This window comes from Hemitrygon akajei, chromosome 8 (assembly GCF_048418815.1).
Source record: "Hemitrygon akajei chromosome 8, sHemAka1.3, whole genome shotgun sequence".
Classification (NCBI taxonomy): Eukaryota; Metazoa; Chordata; class Chondrichthyes; order Myliobatiformes; family Dasyatidae; genus Hemitrygon; species Hemitrygon akajei.
The window spans coordinates 161,136,382-161,155,434 of NC_133131.1; the positions used below are offsets into that span (position 1 = coordinate 161,136,382).

The 19,053-nt window shown below is 43.9% G+C and overlaps 1 protein-coding gene across 2 annotated transcripts in view; it reads left to right on the top strand.

Moving 5' to 3' along the window:
* Positions 1-19,053, top strand: part of xrcc2 (X-ray repair complementing defective repair in Chinese hamster cells 2) — a 151,712-nt gene that overhangs the window by 79,116 nt on the left and 53,543 nt on the right. The gene's annotated exons all lie outside the window — the stretch shown is intronic.

Here is a 19,053-nt window from a genome sequence, read left to right on the forward strand (position 1 = left end):
TCCTGGAATCATTTTTGTGAACCTCCTTTGAACCCTCTCCAGTTTCAGAACATCCTTTCTAAATAAGGAGCCCAAACCTGCTCACAATACCCCAAGTGAGGCCTCATCAAGTGCTTTATGAAGTTTTAACATTACATCCTTGCTTTTATATTCTAGTCCTCTTGAAATGAATGCTAGCATTATATTTGTCTTCCTCACCACAAACTCAACCTGCAAATTAATCTTTAGGGAACCCTGCACAATGAGTCCAAAGCCCCTTTGTGTCTCAGTTTTATTGTTTTTTTCTTTCCATTTAGAAAATAGTCAGCCCTTTCATTTTTTCTGCCGAAGTGCATGACCATACACTTCCCGGCACTATCTGCCATTTCTTTGCCCATTATCCTAATCAGTCATAATCGGCCCATCAAGTCTGCTCCACCATTTCCCTCTCAAACCCCTTCTTCTGCCTTCTTCCCATAACCTTTGATGCCCCAACTTACCAAGAATCTATCAACCTTTGCCTGAAATACAGCAAACAACCTAGTCTGCACAGCCATCTGTGGCAATGAATTCCACAGATTCACCACCCTCTGGCTAAAGAAATTCCTCCTCATCTCTGTTTTAAAAGGACATCACTCTATTCTGGGGCTGTGCCTTCTGGTCCTAGATCCATCCTTTCAACAATGTGCTAACTATTAATATAAATCCAAATCCTTGGCCACAAAAGTGAACAATTTGAATGGCAGAATCATCTACTGCTAGCAATAATGTTTTTTGTGTATGTTTAAATATCTTTTTTTTCTGCTAATCCTACGTTTCCTTCCCTCCCTCTTCTTTTCATTCTAGACTTGATTGGACTCTAATTCACAAGCCTAGTTCATTGTTCTATATCTCAACCTTTAAATGACATTTCTTCAGGGGAAAGGCTGATTTTATGGTACACCAAGGTCCCAGGTGTCCTGTTGCCCTTGCTGCACCATTATCAGATTACACTTTCAACAAGTTACAGTGCAAATATTTTTTGAAATGAACGATGTATGCCAGAAGTCTCCTGGCTCCCACAAGTCATGGGTTATTAGATTTTGCAATTTGCAGTCTGCAGCTTGAGTTTAATCAAGCTGAATAGCAATCCATGGTTTTTCTTGAGAAATTGCCAGTCCTGAAAAAAAGAAATAGCCAATCTTTTCTTTGGAGTCTTTGCAAGATTTCAAATTTATCTAATTTTGGAAGATAACACATATAGAGTCATAGAGCACAGAAACAGGTCCGTTGGCTATGGAGTCGGTGCTAAACTAATATCCTGTCTCGTGCCATCGACCTGCACCTGGACCATAGCACTCCATACCCCTCCCATTCAAGTACTAATCCAGATTTCTCTTAAATTTTGCAATCAAACCCACATCCACTACTCCCACAAGCAGCTCATTTCACAATTGCACAATCTGAGTGAAGAAGTTCCCCTCATGTTCACCTTAAATATTGCACCTTTCACCCTTAGCCCATGACCTCCAGTTCTAGTCTCACCCAACCTCAGCGGAAAAAGCCTGCTCGCATTTACCCTATCCATACCTCATAATTTTATCAAATCTCCCCTCATTTTCTTATACTCCAGGGAGTAAAGTCCTGACCTATTCAACTTTTCCTTTAACTCAGGTCCTCAAATTCCGACAACATGCTAGTAAATTTTCTCTGCACTCTTCTCATTGTTACCATCAAGATGGAGGTACAGAAGCCTGAAGGCACACGTTCAGTGATTCAGGAACAGCTTCTTCCCCTCTGCCCTCTGATTTCTAAATGGACATTGAACCCATGAACATTATCTCAGTGAAGTTGAAAATTATAGGGGAAGTGTACATACAGCACCGCACAAAAGTCTTAGACATATGTAAACAAATTCTGTAAAGCAAAGATGCTTTCAAAATAATGAAATGAAAAGCTGCTAAATATCAAAAAAATCACTATAAAGAGCAGTAAACAGTAAAAAGCTAAATCAAATCAATTCTTGGTGTGACCACCCTTTGCCTTTAAAACTGCATCAGTTCTCTTAGGTACAGTGCTATGTAGTTTTATAAGAACCTCAACTGGTAGGTTGTCTAAGCATCGTGGAGAACTTGTTACTGTTCTTCCAAATCAGAATCAGGTTTAATATCACCAGCACGTGTCATGAAATGTGTTAACTTAGTGGCAGCAGTACAATGCAATACATGGTAATAGAGAGAGAGAGAAATAAATAAATTACAGTAGGTATAAATATGTGTATTAAATAGATTAATAGTGCAAACACAGAAATAATAAAGCTGAGATAGTGTTCACAGGTTCAATATCTATTTAGAAATCAGACGGCAGAGGGGAAGAAGCTGTTCCTGAATCACTGAGTGTGTGCCTTCAGACTTCAGTACCTCCTTCATGATGGTAACAATGAGAAGAGGGCATGTCCTGGCTGATGGGTCCTTGATCATGGACGCCACCTTTCTTTGTCATCGCTCCTTGAAGGTGTCTTGGATACTGCAGAGGCTAGTACCTAAGATGGATCTGACTAATTTTACAACTTTCTATAGCTTCTGCAGATTTTGGCTGTGTGGCTTGCTTCTGTCTCCAGGTAATCCCAGAGAGTCTCAATGATGTTGAGATCAGGGCTCTAGGGAGACCATATCATCTGAAACCATATAAAAACCTCGGGTTCCTCAGACTCTTACACAATACTGTATGTATCGATAACTTTGTTTTCATTTATGGGAAGATCATAGAGGTCGGCAAGGCTGTGGTCCTCTTGATCTTAGAGCAGGGTGAAAGTGTGGCCTAACGTCATGGCCTGATGAGCCTGTTCTGCACTATAACTCTGTGTTCATGTTACTGTCTGAAATCCATTTTTTGGTCTCTAAGGTGGTGAGAGTTACGGTGGTGGAACAGTTATGGTCCAGGTGTGGGTGAATGGGATTAGGCAGGGTAACAGTTTGGCATAGATTAGATGATCTGAAAGGACTGTTTCTGTGCTGTAATACATTGACTTTGTTATAATAATGTCAGGTCTTAACTCTTAAAGCCTATCTTTTATCCAAACTTTTTATCACATGCCCTGATATCTCCTTTCATGGTCTGGTGTCAAGTAAAGTTTGATAAACTTCTTGTGAAGAGCTATGGAATACTTAATTACAGTAAAACACAGTGCTCGTGCACACTGTGGAAACATAAGGCCCTACAGAAGACAATCATGCAAATGTCTTTAACTGCTGATTCAAACCAAATTTCAAGAGCAATGCTGGACGTCTGTGCCAGTAAACCGTTGCTTTCTGCTGAACTATTTTACCTGCTCCAGCAACTGATTGAAGGAGTGTGACACTGCTTTGTTGAATGCCTTCCCTCTGTCTGTGGCCAGCCATTTTAATTCCAATCCATGTTCCCACTCTAACACATACAAAATGCTGAAGGAACTCGGCAGGCCTGGCAGCATCTATGGAAAAGAGTAAACAATAGACGTTTCAGGCCAAATCCCTTCATCAGGACCCTCCAGCATTTTGTGCGTGTTGCTCTGGATTTCCAGAAACTTTCTTGTTTCTCATTCCCTTTCCAGTATGTCAGTCCATGGCTTTCCTTACTGCCACAATGAGGTCACTCTCAGGTTGGCGGAGTGACACCACATATTTATCTGAGTAGCCTCCAACCTGACAGTATGAACATCGATTTCTCTAATTTCCGGTAATTTCACCCCCCCCCCCCCCCCTGTCTTTTTCCATTTCCCATTCTGGCTCCTCCTTAACACTTCACTCCTCCTCACCTGCCTGTCACCTCCATCTGGTACCCCTCCTCGTTCCCTTCCTCCCATAGTCTACCATCCTCTCCTGTCAAATTCCTGATTCTTCAGCCCTTGCCTTTTCCACCTATCTCCTCCCAGCTTCTCACTTCACTACCCCCTCCCACCCACCTACCTTCTCCCTCACCTATCTTCAGCTACCACCTTCTAGCTTGTACTTCTTCCCCTCTCCCCCACCCCCCCCCCCACCTTCATATTCTGGCTTCTTCCCGCTCCAGTTTTGATGAAGGATCTCAAAAATGTTGGCTTTTTATTCATTTCCGTAGATGCTGCCTAACCTGCTGAGGTCTTCCACCATTTTGTGCCACTCCGGATTTCCAGCATCTGCAGAATCTCTTGTGTTTATGACCAGCAACTAATTCTTACCTATTGAACATTCTACCATTTTTGGAACTTACTTCAGTTTATTCAATAAACTTAAGCCTTTATTAACCAGAAAATGTAGCCATTTGTAACTTGAGCCCCTCCACAACTCTGCTGATGCCAGAGAAGTGTGCTTGCCCACTTTCAGACTCCAAGGAATTTGAAGTTTGAATAATGATCCCAATTTCACTGGCGTGGAGTGGTTTCTTAGGAGCTATGCTTTTCACCTCCTTCCTGTTCTTCGGACTAAGCTGTAAAACTCAATAAGGGAAAGCGAAGCTGATTGATTCTCACAGCAGTAACTTGGCCTTGGCAACTGTTATTCAGACTTCCTGTCAATGGCAGTGAGCTCTCCAGTTCTTGTACTTTCTATGTGACAGGCTCTCTTTTCACAGAAGCAAAGCAAACTGCTCTTAGATCCCAACTTCTTTTGTCCAATAGCCTAGTTTTTGGCAAGGCTAGCATTCTCGGGACTTACATCAGATATAGTGTTTTTTCATCTGATAGTCCCACTTATATAACGTTTTCTCTGTGTGTTTCTTTCCATGTCATAATCACACATAAACAGCAGGAGTTAGTTAATCGAACAGCACTGAAAATTCATATTTATTTGGTTTGAAGTTCAAGTTATTTATCCACAATAATTTCTATTCATCATCATTTCTCAGTTGCCATTAATTGTTGGAAAGTTTTACACTAGGTTAGACTGGAAATTAGTTCTTCTAATACACCTTTGATAATGAGATCTCCAAATTTTCGTCGGTTACCACGATACAGCACAGCTAGCTTTAGTCCAGTTAATATCTTCGTACTCTTTTCAATCATTGTTAGTTCAGAATTAAGAATTAAGCTAATGGCCCTGCCATAAATTCATCTGAATCTCTCATTCTTTAAGGAACAGAGGAATCCTGCATAGTGTTTATTCTACAACTGAAGGGGAACATACAAAGCTGTTTCCGGATTGGTAGGCCTTAAGTCACTTCGGGCTGTTGTCCAGATGGAGTGAAAATAAATTCCAATGACCCCAGCTAACTCAGTAGTGATGTCACCAACCACTCACTTCACTGAAGTTTCTTAGGGCCTTCAATACTAATGAGCACTTTTTTCATTTAGTGATAGAGCAGGGTAGCAGACCCCTTTGGTCCAACGAGCCTACGCTGCCCAGTTACACTCGTTTGACCATTTAGCATACCAAAGATATAGGAGCAGAAATAGGCCATTCGGCTGATCGAGTCTGCTCCGCCATTCAATCATTGACTGATTCAATTCTTCCAGTCATTCCCCACTCTCCTGCTTTCACCCCATACCCTTTGATGCCCTGGCTAATCAAGAACCTGTCTATCTCTGCCTTAAATACCCAATGACTTGGCCTCCACAGCCGCTCATGGTAACAAATTCCACAGATTTATCACCCTCTGACTAAAGTAATTTCTCCACATCTCTGTTCTAAATGGACGTCCTTCAATCCTGAAGTCATTCCCTTTTGTCTTAGAATCCCCTACCATGGGAAATAACTTTGCCATATCTAATCTTTTCAGGACTTTTAACATTCAGATGTTTCTCTGAGATCCCCCCTCATTCTCCTGAACTCCAGGGAATATAGCCCAAGAGCTGCCAGACGTTCCTCATGCAGTAACCCTTTCATTCCTGGAATCATTCTTGTGAATTTTCTCTGAACCCTCTCCAATGTCAGTATATCCTTTCTAAAATAAGGAGCCCAAAACTGCACACAGTACTCCAAGTGTGGTCTCATGGGTGCCTTATAGAGCCTCAACATCACATCCCTGCTCTTATATTCTGTACCTATAGAAATGAATGCCAACATTGCATTCGCCTTATTCACAACCGACTCAACCTGGAGGTTAACCTTTAGGGTATCTTGCAGAAGGACTCCCAAGTCCCTTTGCATCTCTGCATTTTGAATTCTCTCCCCATCTAAATAATAGTCTGCCCGTTCATTTCTTCCACCAAAGTGCATGATGCTACACTTTGAAACATTGTATTTCATTTGCCACTTCTTTGCCCATTCCCCTAAACTACCTAAGTCTCTCTGCAGGCTCTCTGTTTCCTCAACACCACCCATATGCCTTTGGAATGTGGGAGGGAGCTGGAGTAGCCAAAGGAAATCCACGGGTTCACAGGGAGAGTGTACAAACATGCAAGGTGGGACAGTGGCACAATTCTAATGCAGTGACAGTGACACTGCCCATGTGGACTCTGTGTGTTCTCCCCATAACCACATGGGTTTCCTCCGGGTGCTCTGGTTTCCTCCCACATTCTAAAAACATATAGCTTAATAGATTAATGGGTCTCATGGGTGTAATTGGGTGGTGCAGGCTTGTGGGCCGGAAGGGCCTGTGCTGTATTATATCTCTAAATAAATAACAGTAAATAAATTTTAAAAATGAACTCCTTAGAGACAGCGGCGGGAATTGAACCCGGGTCTCTAGCGCGGGTTCAATTCCCGCCACTAGGTTATCTGCTACATGATCGTGATGCCCTCACATGATAGGTATCAGAGGTAGAGATGATAAAGACACAAAATTGAGAAAAGACACAGGGGCAGCCTTGTTCAGTGCACTGAAACTGAACAGTTCTTACAGTTCCAAGAATTTGTTTTGGACTAGTTCTCTGCCACAAGCTCGATATGTGAGACACCCACATAATTCCCTGTCTCAGAAGTTTCACCATTCAAAATGATCCATTAGCTGACTAAATCCAGAAGAACACACACATAATGCTGAAGGAACTCGGCAGGTCAGGCAGCAGCCATGGAGGGGAATAAACAGCCAGCATTCTGGGTGAGGACTGGAAAGGAAAGGGGAAGAAGCCAGAATAAGGTGTGGGGAAGGGGAAGGAGTCCAAGGTGGCAGGTGATAGAAGAAACCAGGTGAAGGGGAATGTGGGTGGGGGGGGGGGGGGGAGGGAAATAAGCTGAAAGGGGATAGGTGGAAGAAGTAAAGGGCTGAAGAAGAAGGAATCTCATAGGAGAGGAGAGTGAACCATGGGAGAAAGGGAGGGAGGACAGGCACCAGAGGGAGGTGAGTAGAAGAGAAGAGGTGGGAGGGTAACCAGAATGAGGAATGGAAAAAGGGAGAAGGGAGAAGTGAGTAATTCGCAGAAGTTAGACAAACTGATGTTCCAATAGTTCTCTGCTACATTCCACCGGATAGGCACCCACACAATTCATATTCAACTGTCTTGAATGTTTCGCCATTCAAAGTGACCCATTAGCTGAACAAATCCTGCTACTGGAATGAGCCTCCTCAAAAGCTGGCAAGCATAAGCTGGGCTTGGTTGTTGCTGGGACTTGAGGACCTGACTTATTGCAAAAGGTTGAAAAGGTTAGGACTTTATTGCCTAGAGCGTAGGGGAATGAGGGAAGATTTGATAGAAGTATACAAAATTATAAGGGGTATAGATAGGGTAAATGCAAGCAGGCTTTTTCCATTGAGGGTGGGTGAGACTAGAACTAGAGGTCATGGATTAAGGGTGAAAGGTGAAATGTTTAAGGGGAGCATGGGGGGGGGGACTCAGAGGGCAGTGAGAGTGTGGAACAAGCTGCCAGTGGAAGTGGTGCATGCGCGTTCAATTTCAACATTGGAGAGAAGTACATAGATGGGAGGGGTGAGGGTTGCTGGGGCTATGCAGAGTAATTATTTGGTATGGACTAGATGGGCTGAAGTGCTTGCTTCTGTGCTCTATGGCTCTCTGACTCGCTGAAGCACAGCAAAAGAGCCTTTGATATGGAGGTGCTCTTCTGGGGAGAAAGTGCATTCTTCCCACACTTTGGAGTGTGAGAAAACTGTTTCCTGGCAAGGATGCACCACACAAGGAAGCCCCAAAGCAGAACGTCTGTTCACATCAAGTGCTCTTTAACTCTAATCAAGATTCTTGGAATTGTTTGGAAGGCCAATTTCTTGCAGTTTGGATCACTAATGCCAGTAATGTTGGACATACGAGAGCTGTCACGATAGAATAGCTTTGTTGACAGAGGGAGAGCCCTCAGAGCTAAAAGACAAAATGCAAACAGTATGAATCCATAATTTGCTTTCCTGGGCATGAAATCACATGAACTTGAGATGTCAGCCCCAATGAGAAATAAACATCTCTGAGTTTTGATCAAAGCAAAGTATTTGCCAGACAATCCCCTTATTTCTTGGCCTGGCGGCCAATGAGAATAAAATCTGATCACTTCGTGGCCCATTGAGATTTTCCCTGTTAGTCCAAAATTAAGCAAATGGTGTGTTTTGACAGCTAGGATCTTTCTAAATGAGGACCCAGTCTGTGCAAGTGTTGGTAGTTGTCTGCTGCTGCCGAGTGGGGACTGATTTATCGTGGTTCATCAAGTAGGCTTCCTTGAGGTTAACCTTTCATGCAGATTCACCTCCAGAACACTGAGGCACGGAAGGGAGTGAGTGCTTTCATCTTGTGAGCTTTATCATGCACGGTTTTCTGTTGATGGCGGCCTGCTTGGCTGCAGCTCCCCTCCAGGCTGACCACAGCAATGGTGGAGGAACCTAGCCCACCTTACACGTCAGATCCTGATGCTTTTGTGATCCAGAGGTCCTTCAGAAGTTAAGAGTGACACATTTTAGCCAGAGGGTGATGAATCTGTGAAATTCATTGCCAAAGACAGCTGTGCAGGCCAGGTCATTGGGTATATTTAAAGCAGAGGTGAATAGGTTCTTCTTAGCAAAGGGCGTCAAAGGTTATAGGGGAGGGCAGGAGAATGGGGTTAAGGGGGAAAATAAATCGGCCATGATAAGACTTGATGGGCAAAATGGGCTAATTCTGCTCCTATGTCTTATAAAACCTGTTGCTTATGATCATTTTATTAAGTATTAAATTGTAATAGTTAATTACAAGAACAAATAGGACTGTCAAAGAAGCATGAGGAGAGAGAACAAAGAAAGTGAGAGAAAGGGTTTCAGCCTGAAATGTCGACCGTACTTTTTTCCATGGATGCTGCCTGGCTTGCTGAGTTCCTCCAGCATTTTGTGTGTGTTGCTCGGATTTCCAGCATCCGCAGATTTTCTCTTGTTCACAATATCCTAAGTGTGGTGACCAATGTCTTATAAAGCCACAGCATTGCATCCTTGTTTCTATATTGCGGTTGAGTGGTGTTGTTACTGAGGTTTATAAAATTATGAGAGAGCTATGGATAGGGTAAACTCCAGGAAACATAGCCCCATGTCAGAGGTACATAAGACCAGACAATATAGATCTAGGGTAAGGAGTGAGAAACTTAGAGGGAATCTGAGGAGAATCTTGAACACACTGTCTCAGATTGTATTGGAAGCAGAGCTACTGATGTCATTTAAGAGTCTGGATGAGCACTTGAATCACCCAGCCACAGAAGGCTAAGAAGCAAATGATGGAAGATGAGTTTATTACAGTTGGGTGCCCACTGGTCAGTGTAAACACGGTGGGCTTAATAGTCTGTATCAATGTCGTGTGACTCTAAAAAGGAAAAACATCATTGTGTGCCATGTAGGTGGCATGGCACACAGCAACAGCGGCCATTCGGATCTGGTGCTACTTTAATTTAGTTTTTAAATTTAATTTAATTTTAATTAAATTTAATTTTAAGGCACAATTAGGGTTTAGGGCAATGGATAACAGAGCGACTATCTACCATTGCCAGTTATGGCTATAATACAGAGTTTGCCCAAAAACGAACCTTCATGAAAATCTGCTGGTTAGATTGCAGGACCTCGGTTTGCTGAGGGAATTGGGCCTGCAGTCCTCAGAGTCGCCTGATGCCCATGGCCGGAGTTGGGGACGTCGTAAGCAGTGTGCGAGGAAGCAGAAGCGAGGCAAGCGGACAGGAGTCCATGCCAGGAAAAAAGCAAGCCCTAGCCGGCCGGCTCTCCCGCCCATTCTGCTCTCCAATGGACATTAAACTGGACTACATCTGTGGCAACAAAATACTCGGCGGGAATACAGAAATGGACGGAATCTCGGATGCCGCCATTCAGCTGATTACTTAGATAGATAGATAGATAGATAGATAGATAGATACTTTATTCATCCCCATGGGGAAATTCAACTTTTTTCCAATGTCCCATACACTTGTTGTAGCAAAACTAATTACATACAATACTTAACTCAGTAAAAAATATGATATGCTTCTAAATCACTATCTCAAAAAGCATTAATAATAGCTTTTAAAAAAGTTCTTAAGTCCTGGCGGTTGAATTGTAAAGCCTAATGGCATTGGGGAGTATTGACCTCTTCATCCTGTCTGAGGAGCATTGCATCGATAGTAACCTGTCGCTGAAACTGCTTCTCTGTCTCTGGATGGTGCTATGTAGAGGATGTTCAGAGTTATCCATAATTGACCGTAGCCTACTCAGCGCCCTTCGCTCAGCTACCGATGTTAAACTCTCCAGTACTTTGCCCACGACAGAGCCCGCCTTCCTTACCAGCTTATTAAGACGTGAGGCGTCCCTCTTCTTAATGCTTCCTCCCCAACACGCCACCACAAAGAAGAGGGCGCTCTCCACAACTGACCTATAGAACATCTTCAGCATCTCACTACAGACATTGAATGACGCCAACCTTCTAAGGAAGTACAGTCGACTCTGTGCCTTCCTGCACAAGGCATCTGTGTTGGCAGTCCAGTCTAGCTTCTCGTCTAACTGTACTCCCAGATACTTATGTAACAGATTTTCCCCCAAGCCATTGGACTACCAACCTACTGACCTCTGCTGTGCCTATTGTCTTGTTTATTATTTATTAGTAATGCCTGCACTGTTCTACATACTTAATGCAGTCCTGGGTAGGTCTGTAGTCTAGTGTAGTTTTTGTGTTGGTTTACATAGTTCAGTGTAGTTTTTGTATTGTTCATGTAGCACCATGGTCCTGAAAAACATTGTCTCGTTTTTACTGTGTACTGTACCAGCAGTTATGGTCGAAATGACAATAAAAAGTGACTTGACTTGATGATGATTCTAAGCACTAGTGCTCCACAAGGTTGCGTCCTCAGCCCCCAACTCTACTCCCTGTACACTCATGATGGGCCAGATTCTGCTCTAACTAACTAAAAGTTTGCAGGTGATACCACGTAATGAGAGGTATCTCGAATAACAATGCGTCAGAGTACAGGAAGGAGATCGAGAGCCTGGCAACGGGGTGTCATGACGGTGACCTTTCTCACAGTCAGCTACACATGGAGCAGGTCATTGACTTCAGGAAGGAGGGTGGTGACATGCTCCTGTCTACATCAACGGTGTTGAAGTCGGGAGGGCTGAGGGCTTCACGTTTCTGGGAGTGAACATCAGCAAAGGCCTGTGCTAGGCTAATGGTCAAATCACCTTGATGCCACAGATAAGAAAGCTCAACAACGCCTCTACTTCTTAGGGAGGATGAAGAAATTTGGCATGTCCCTGTCAACCCTTATCTGTTTTTATAATCCATCTACCATACTATAAAAAGTATCCTTTCTAGATGCATGGTATGGCAACTGCTCTGTCTGTGACCACAAGAAACTGCAGAGAATGACCACAAGAACTGAATCAGCCTACCCTCTGAGGACCCTGTCTACGCTTCTCACTAACTCAATAAAGCTGTCAACATAATCACCGACCCCCATCCACCCCAGGCATTCTGTATTCTCCCCTCTCCCATCGGACAGAAGATACCAAATCCAGAAAGCACGTACCTCCGAGCTTCTAGCCTATTTGTGTAAGACTATTGAATGATTCCCCGGTATGATAAGATGAACTCTTGACCCCACAACCCACCTCGTTGTCTGAGAAGTAGATCTGCACCCAATCAGTGAGCTGGAGCACGACAAGAAGCTACGTTTGCTTTGAGCTTGGCGGCTGAAGATGAACAAGGCAGCACTTTGCGGCAGTTTTTCAGATTGGACTGCGCCCAATCAGTGAACAGGATTCATTATAATGGGCAAATAAAAATAAGGCAGGGGCAAGCAGAGGGGGCCAGTGTTGGGATCATTTTGGTTCATCAGTCTTGTGCAAGGTGAGTATCTGCTAAGTGTCTTCTTCCTCTCCTTTATTCTTTATTGCTGGTCTCTTAGGGCACAGTTACCGCAGTCAGAATGGCTCCAGGGGCTGTGTTTTGTTCTGTGTGTGGGATGTGCGAATTCTGGGAGACCTCCAACCACATCTGCACCAGGCGCACCGAGCGGCAGCTCCTCAGAGAACCGGGGCCGCAGCTCGATGACCTCGATGATAGATAGGAGCTACAGGGAGTCCGTCACCCCGAGGTGCAGGAGGTGGGCAACTGGGTGACTGTCAGAAGGAAGGGAAATGGGCAGACAGTGCAGAGTACCCCTGTGGCCATTCCCCTCAGTAATAAGTATACCGCTTGGGATACTGTTGAGGGGACTGTTACTGACTCTGTGGCTTAGAAGAGAACAGAGGTGAAGAGGACTGCAGTGGTGATAGGAGATTCCGTAGTCCGAGGAAGAGAGACAAATTTCCTGTGGTGAGATAGAGACACCCAAATGGAATATTGCCTCCCAGGTGCCAGGGTCAGTGGTGTCTCAGATCAGGTCCGTGGCCTTCTAAAGGGGGAGTGTGAGCAGCCAGAAAAAAGTCTTGGTACATATTGGCACCAATGACATAAATAGGAAAAGTGAGGAGGCCCTGAAGAGAGATTTTAGGGAGCGAGGTAGAAAGCTGTAAAGCAGGACCTGTAGGGTAGTAATCTCTGGATTGCTGCCTGTGCCACGTGCCAGTGAGGGTAAGAATAGGATAATCTGACAGATGAATGCGTGGCTGAGGAATTCATCTGAGGGGAGCAGTCATCTGAGATTTCTGGATCATCAGGATCTCTTCTGGGAAAGGTATGACCTGTACAAAAGGGATGAGTTACAACTGGACCAGAGAGGGACCAATATCCTTGCGGGCAGGTTTGCTCGAGCTGTTCAGGAGGGTTTAAACTAATATGCAGCAGGATGGGAACCAGAGTGATAGGGCTGAGGATGGAGTAGTTGGTTTACAAACAGTGGCAGTGTGTAGTGAACATGAGGAAATCTGCAGATGCTGGAAATTCAAACAACACACACAAAATGCTGGTGGAACACAGCAAGCCAGGCAGCATCTATAGGGAGAAGCGCTGTCGATGTTTCGGGCCGAGACCCTTCGTCAGGACTTTGACAGACCCTTTGGCAGTGTGTAGTGAGACTGCTAGCAATGAGAGGCTGATAATAAGGCAAAATTGCAGTCAGTGCAATGAGTTGCAATGAATGAAAAAGTGGGACAAAATCAAGAAGGGTGATGAATACAGGACTGAAGCTGGTAAAATTGAATGCATGCAGTATATGAAATAAGGTAGATGAACTTCCAGCACAGTTACAGACTTGCATGTACAGTATGTCTTTGCAGACATCATTGAGTCGTAGCTGAAAGAAGATTATATTTGGGAACTTAATGTCCAAGGACAAGGATACACATTGTACCAAAAGGACAGGCAGGTAGGCAGAGCCGGTGGGGTTGCACTGTAATGAAATCAAATCATTAGAAAGAGGTGACATAGGATCAGAAGGCATAGAATTGTTGTGGGTAGAGCTAAGAAACTGCAAGGATAAAAAGACTCTGATGGTACACACTAACCTCCAAACAGAAGTAAAGATGTGTTCTACAATTAAACGTGAAATAGAAGATGCATGTCAAAACGGTAATGTTATATTAGCCATGGAGGATTTCAATATGCAGACAGATTGGGAAAATCAGGTTGGTGCTGGATCGCAAGAGGAGGAATTTGTAGAATGGCTATGAGATGGCTCTTTAGAGCAGCTCATGGCTGAGTCCACGAGAGGATCAGCTATTCTGGATTGGGTGTTGTACAATGAACTGGAATTGATTAGAGAGCTTAAAGTAAAGGAACTCTTAGGGGAGGTGATCATAATATGATAGAATTCACCCTGCAATTTGAGAAGAAGAAGTCAGATCTTTCAATATTACAGTGGAATAAAGGGAATTACAGAGGCATGAGAGAGGAGCTGATGAAAATTGATTGGAAGGGAACACTAGCAGGGTTGACAGCAGAGCAGCAATGGCTGGTATTTCTGGAAGCAATTCAGAAGGTGCAGGATAGATACATCACAAAGAAGAAGTATTCTAAAGGCAGGATAACGCAACCGTGGCTGACAAGAGAAGTTAAAGCTGACATAAAGGACAGAGAGAGGGCATATAATAGAGGAAAAATTAGTGTGGAGTTAGAGGACTGGGAAGCTTTTTAAAATCAACAGACGGCAACTGAAATAATCATTAACAAGAAAAAGATGGAATTCAAAGGTAAGCTAGCCAACAATATTGAAGAAGATACAAAAGTAGAAAAGAAAGTACTTTGCATTGGTCCTTACTCTGGAAGACACTAGCAGTATGCTGGAAATTCAAGACTGTCAGGGGCAGAAGCAAGAGAAGTTGCCATTACTAGGGAGAAGGTGTTTAGGAAACTGAAGGGTCTAAGGGTGGATAAGTCACCTGGACAGATGGTCTACACCACAGGGTTCTAAAAGAGGTGACTGAAGAGATTGTGAAGGCATTAGTAATGATTTTTCAAGTGTCAATGGATCCTGGCATGGTTCCAGAAGACTGGAAAATTGCATATGTCGTTCCACTCTTCAAGAAGGGAGAGAGAAAGAAGAAAGGAAATTATAGGCCAGTTAGACCGACCTCAGTGATTGGGAAGATGTTGGAGTCGATTGTTAAGGATGAGGTTTCAGGGTACTTGGAGGCATATCATAAAATAGGACGTAGTCAGCATGGTTTCCTCAAGGGAAAATCTTGCCTGACAGATCTGTTGGAATTCTTTGAAGAAATAACAAGCAGGATAGACATAGGAGATTCAGTGGATGTTGTGTACTTGAATTTTCAGGCCTTTGACAAGATGCTGTACACAAGGCTGCTAAACAAGTTAAGAGCCTATGACATTACAGGAAAGATTCTAGTATGGATAGAGCATTGGCTGATTGGCAGGAGGCAAAGCGTGGGGATAAAATGAGCCTTTTCTTGTTGGCTGCTGGTGACAAGTGGTGTTCCACGGGAGTCTGTGTTGGGACCAGCTCTTTTTACATTAAATATCAATGATTTGGATGATGGCTTTGTGACCAAGGTTGTAGATGATACAAAGGTAGGTAAAGGGACAGGTAGTTTTGAGGAAGCAGAGAGGCTACAGAAGGACTTAGATTAAGAGAACGGGCAAAAAAGTGGAAGATGGAATATAGTGTCAGGAAGTGTATAGCCATGCACTTTGGTAGAAGAAATAAAAGCATATTTCTTTTATTGAACTAAATGGAAATATAGTTCAAAAATCTGAGGTGCAAAAGGACTTGGGAGTCCTTGTGCAGGATTCCCTTAAGGTTAATTTGCTGGTTGAGTCCGTGGTTAGAAAGGCAAATGCAATGTTGTCATTCATTTCAAGAGAATATAGAAACAAGGATGTAATGTTGACCACACTTGGAATATTGTGAGCAGGTTTCTGCTCCTTGTCTACGAAAAGATAGAAACATAGAAAACCTACAGCACAATATAGGCCCTTTGGCCCACAATGCTATGCTGAACATGTACTTACTTTAGAAATTGCCTAGGGTTACCCACAGCCCTCTATTTTTCTAATCTGCATATACCTATCCAGGAGGCTCTTAAAAGACCCTATTTTCTCCAGCTCCACCACTCTCTGCATAAAAAACTTATCCCTGACATCTCCTCTGTGCCTCCTTCTAAGCACCTTAAAACTTTGCCCTTTCATGTAAGCCATTTCAGCCCTGGGAAAAAGCCTTTGACTATCCACATGATCAATGCCTCTCATCATCTTATACACCTCTATCAGGTCACCTTTCATCCTCCGTCGCTCCAAGGAGAAAAGGCCGAGTTCACTCAATCTATTCTCATAAGTCATGCTCCCCAATCCAGGCAACATCCTTGTAAGTCTCCTCTGCACCCTTTCTATGGTTTCCACATCCTTCCTGTAGTGAAGTGACTAGAAATGAGCACAGTACTCCAAGTGGGGTCTGACCAGGGTGCTATATAGCTGTAACATTACCTCTCAGTTCTTGAACTCATTCCCACGATTGATGAAGGCCAATGCACCATATGCCTTCTTAACCACAGAGTCAACCTACGCAGCAACTTTGAGTGCCCTATGGACTCAGACCCCACGATGCCTCTGATCCTCCACACTACCAAGAGTCTTACCATTAATACTATATTCTGCCATCATATTTGACCTACCAAAAAGAACCACCTCACACTTATCTGGGTTGAACTCCATCTGCAACTTCTCGGCCCAGTTTTGCATTCTACCGATGTCCTGCTGTAACCTTTGACAGCCCACGCACTATCCACAGCACCCCCAACCTTTGTGTCATCAGCAAAGTTACTAACCCATCCCTCCATTTCCTCATCCAGGTCATTTATAAAAATTATGAAGAGAAGGGATCCCAGAACAGATCCCTGAGAACACCACTAGTGACTGACCTCCATGCAGAATATGACCCGTCTGCAACCACTCTTTGCCTTCTGTAGGCAAGCCAGTTCTGGATCCACAAAGCAATGTCCCCTTGGATTCCATGCCTCCTTACTTTCTCAATAAGCCTTGCATGGGGTACTTTATCAAATGCCTTGCTGATACTCACTATCATACTCACTACATCTACTGCTCTACCTTCATCGCATCCTCAAAAAATTCAATCAGGCTCGTAAGGCACAACCTGCCTTTGACAAAACCATGCTGACTATTCCTAATCATATTATGCCTCTCTAAATGTTCATAAATCCTGCCTCTCAGGATCTTTTCCATCATCTTACCAACCACTGAAGTAAGACTCAATGGTTTATAATTTCCTCGGCTATCTCTACTCCCTTTCTTGAATCAAGGAACAACATCTGCAACCCTTCAATTCTCGTATGTGCTGACATTGATGAGGGTTCAAAGGAGGTTCATGAAAATGATTCCAGGATTGAATGGCTTATCATATGATGAGCATTTGTGACTCTGGGCCTGTACTCACTGGAATTCAGAAAAATGAGAGGTGATCTCTTTGAAACCTATCGAATGTTGAAAGGCCTCGATAGCGTGTATGTGGAGAGGATGTTTCCTATGATGGGAGAACAGAGGACACAGCCTCAGAATAGAAGGACTTAGAATAAAGATTAGGAGAAATTTCTTCAGCCAGAGAGTGGTGCATCTGTGGAATTCCTTGCCACATCTGGCTGTGTAAACCAAATTATTGGGTATATATAAGGCAGAGGTTGATAGGTTCTTGATTGGTCAGGGCATGAAGGGATACAGGACAGGAGATTGAGGCTAAGAGGGAAATGGACCAGACGTGTTGAAATGGCAGACCAGACCCAATGGGCCAAATGGCCTAATTCTGTTCCTATATCTTATGGTCTTATTATAGAACATAGAACACAGAACAATACAGTACAGTGCAGGCCTTTCAGCCCACAATGTTGTGCCGACCCTTAAACCCTGCCTCCCATATAACCCCCCACCTTAAATTCCTCCATATACCTGTCTAGTAGTCTCTTAAATTTCACTAGTGTGTCTGCCTCCACCACTGACTCAGGCAGTGCATTCCACGCACCAACTCTGAGTAAAAAACCTTCCTCTAATATCCCCCTTGAACTTTCCACCCCTTACCTTAAAGCCGTGTCCTCTTGTATTGAGCAGTGATGCCCTGGGGAAGAGGTGCTGGCTGTCCACTCTATCTATTCCTCTTCATATCTTGTATACCTTTATTATGTCTCCTCTCATCCTCCTTCTCTCCAGAGAGTAAAGCCCTAGCTCCCTTAATCTCTGATCATAATGCATACTCTCTAAACCAGGCAGCATCCTGGTAAATCTCCTCTGTACCCTTTCCAATGCTTCCACATCCTTCCTGTAATGAGGTGACCAGAACTGGACACAGTACTCCAAGTGTGGCCTAACTAGAGTTTTATAGAGCTGCACCATCGTGACTCTTAAACTCTATCCCTCGACTTATGAAAGCTAACACCCTATAAGCTTTCTTAACTACCCTATCTACCTGTGAGGCAACTTTCAGGGATCTGTGGACATGTACCCCCAGATCTCTCTGCTCCTCCACACTACCAAGTATCCTGCCATTTACTTTGTACTCTGCCTTGGAGTTTGTCCTTCCAAAGTGTACTACCTCACACTTCTCCGGGTTGAATTCCATCTGCCACTTCTCAGCCCACTTCTGCATCCTATCAATGTCTCTCTGCAATCTTCGACAATCCTCTACACTATCCACAACACCACCAACCTTTGTGTCGTCTGCAAACTTGCCAACCCACCCTTCTATCCCCACATCCAGGTTAATAAAAAGCACAAAAAGTAGAGGTCCCAGAACCGATCCTTGTGGGACACCGCTAGTCACAACCCTCCAATCCAAATGTATTCCCTCCACCATGACCCTCTGCTTTCTGCAGGCAAGCCAATTCTGAATCCACCTGGCCAAACTTCCCTGGATCCCATGCCTTCTTACTTTCTGAATAAGCCTACCGTGTGGAACCTTGTCAAATGCCTTACTAAAATCCATGTAGTTCACATCCACTGCACTGCCCTCATCTATATGCCTGGTCACCTCCTCAATAAATTCTATCAGTCTTGTTAAACACAATCTGCCCTTCACAAAGCCATGCTGACTGTCCCTGATCAGACCATGATTCTCTAAATGCCCATAGATTCTATCTCTAAGAATCTTTTCCAACAGCTTTCCCACCACAGACTTAAGGGTCACTGGTCTATAATTACCTGGACTATCCCTACTACCTTTTTTGAACAAGGGGACAACATTCGCCTCCCTCCAATCCTCCGGTACCATTCCCGTGGACAACGATGACATAAAGATCCTAGCCAGAGGCTCAGCAATCTCTTCCCTTGCCTCATGGAGCAGCCTGGGGAATATTCCGTCAGGC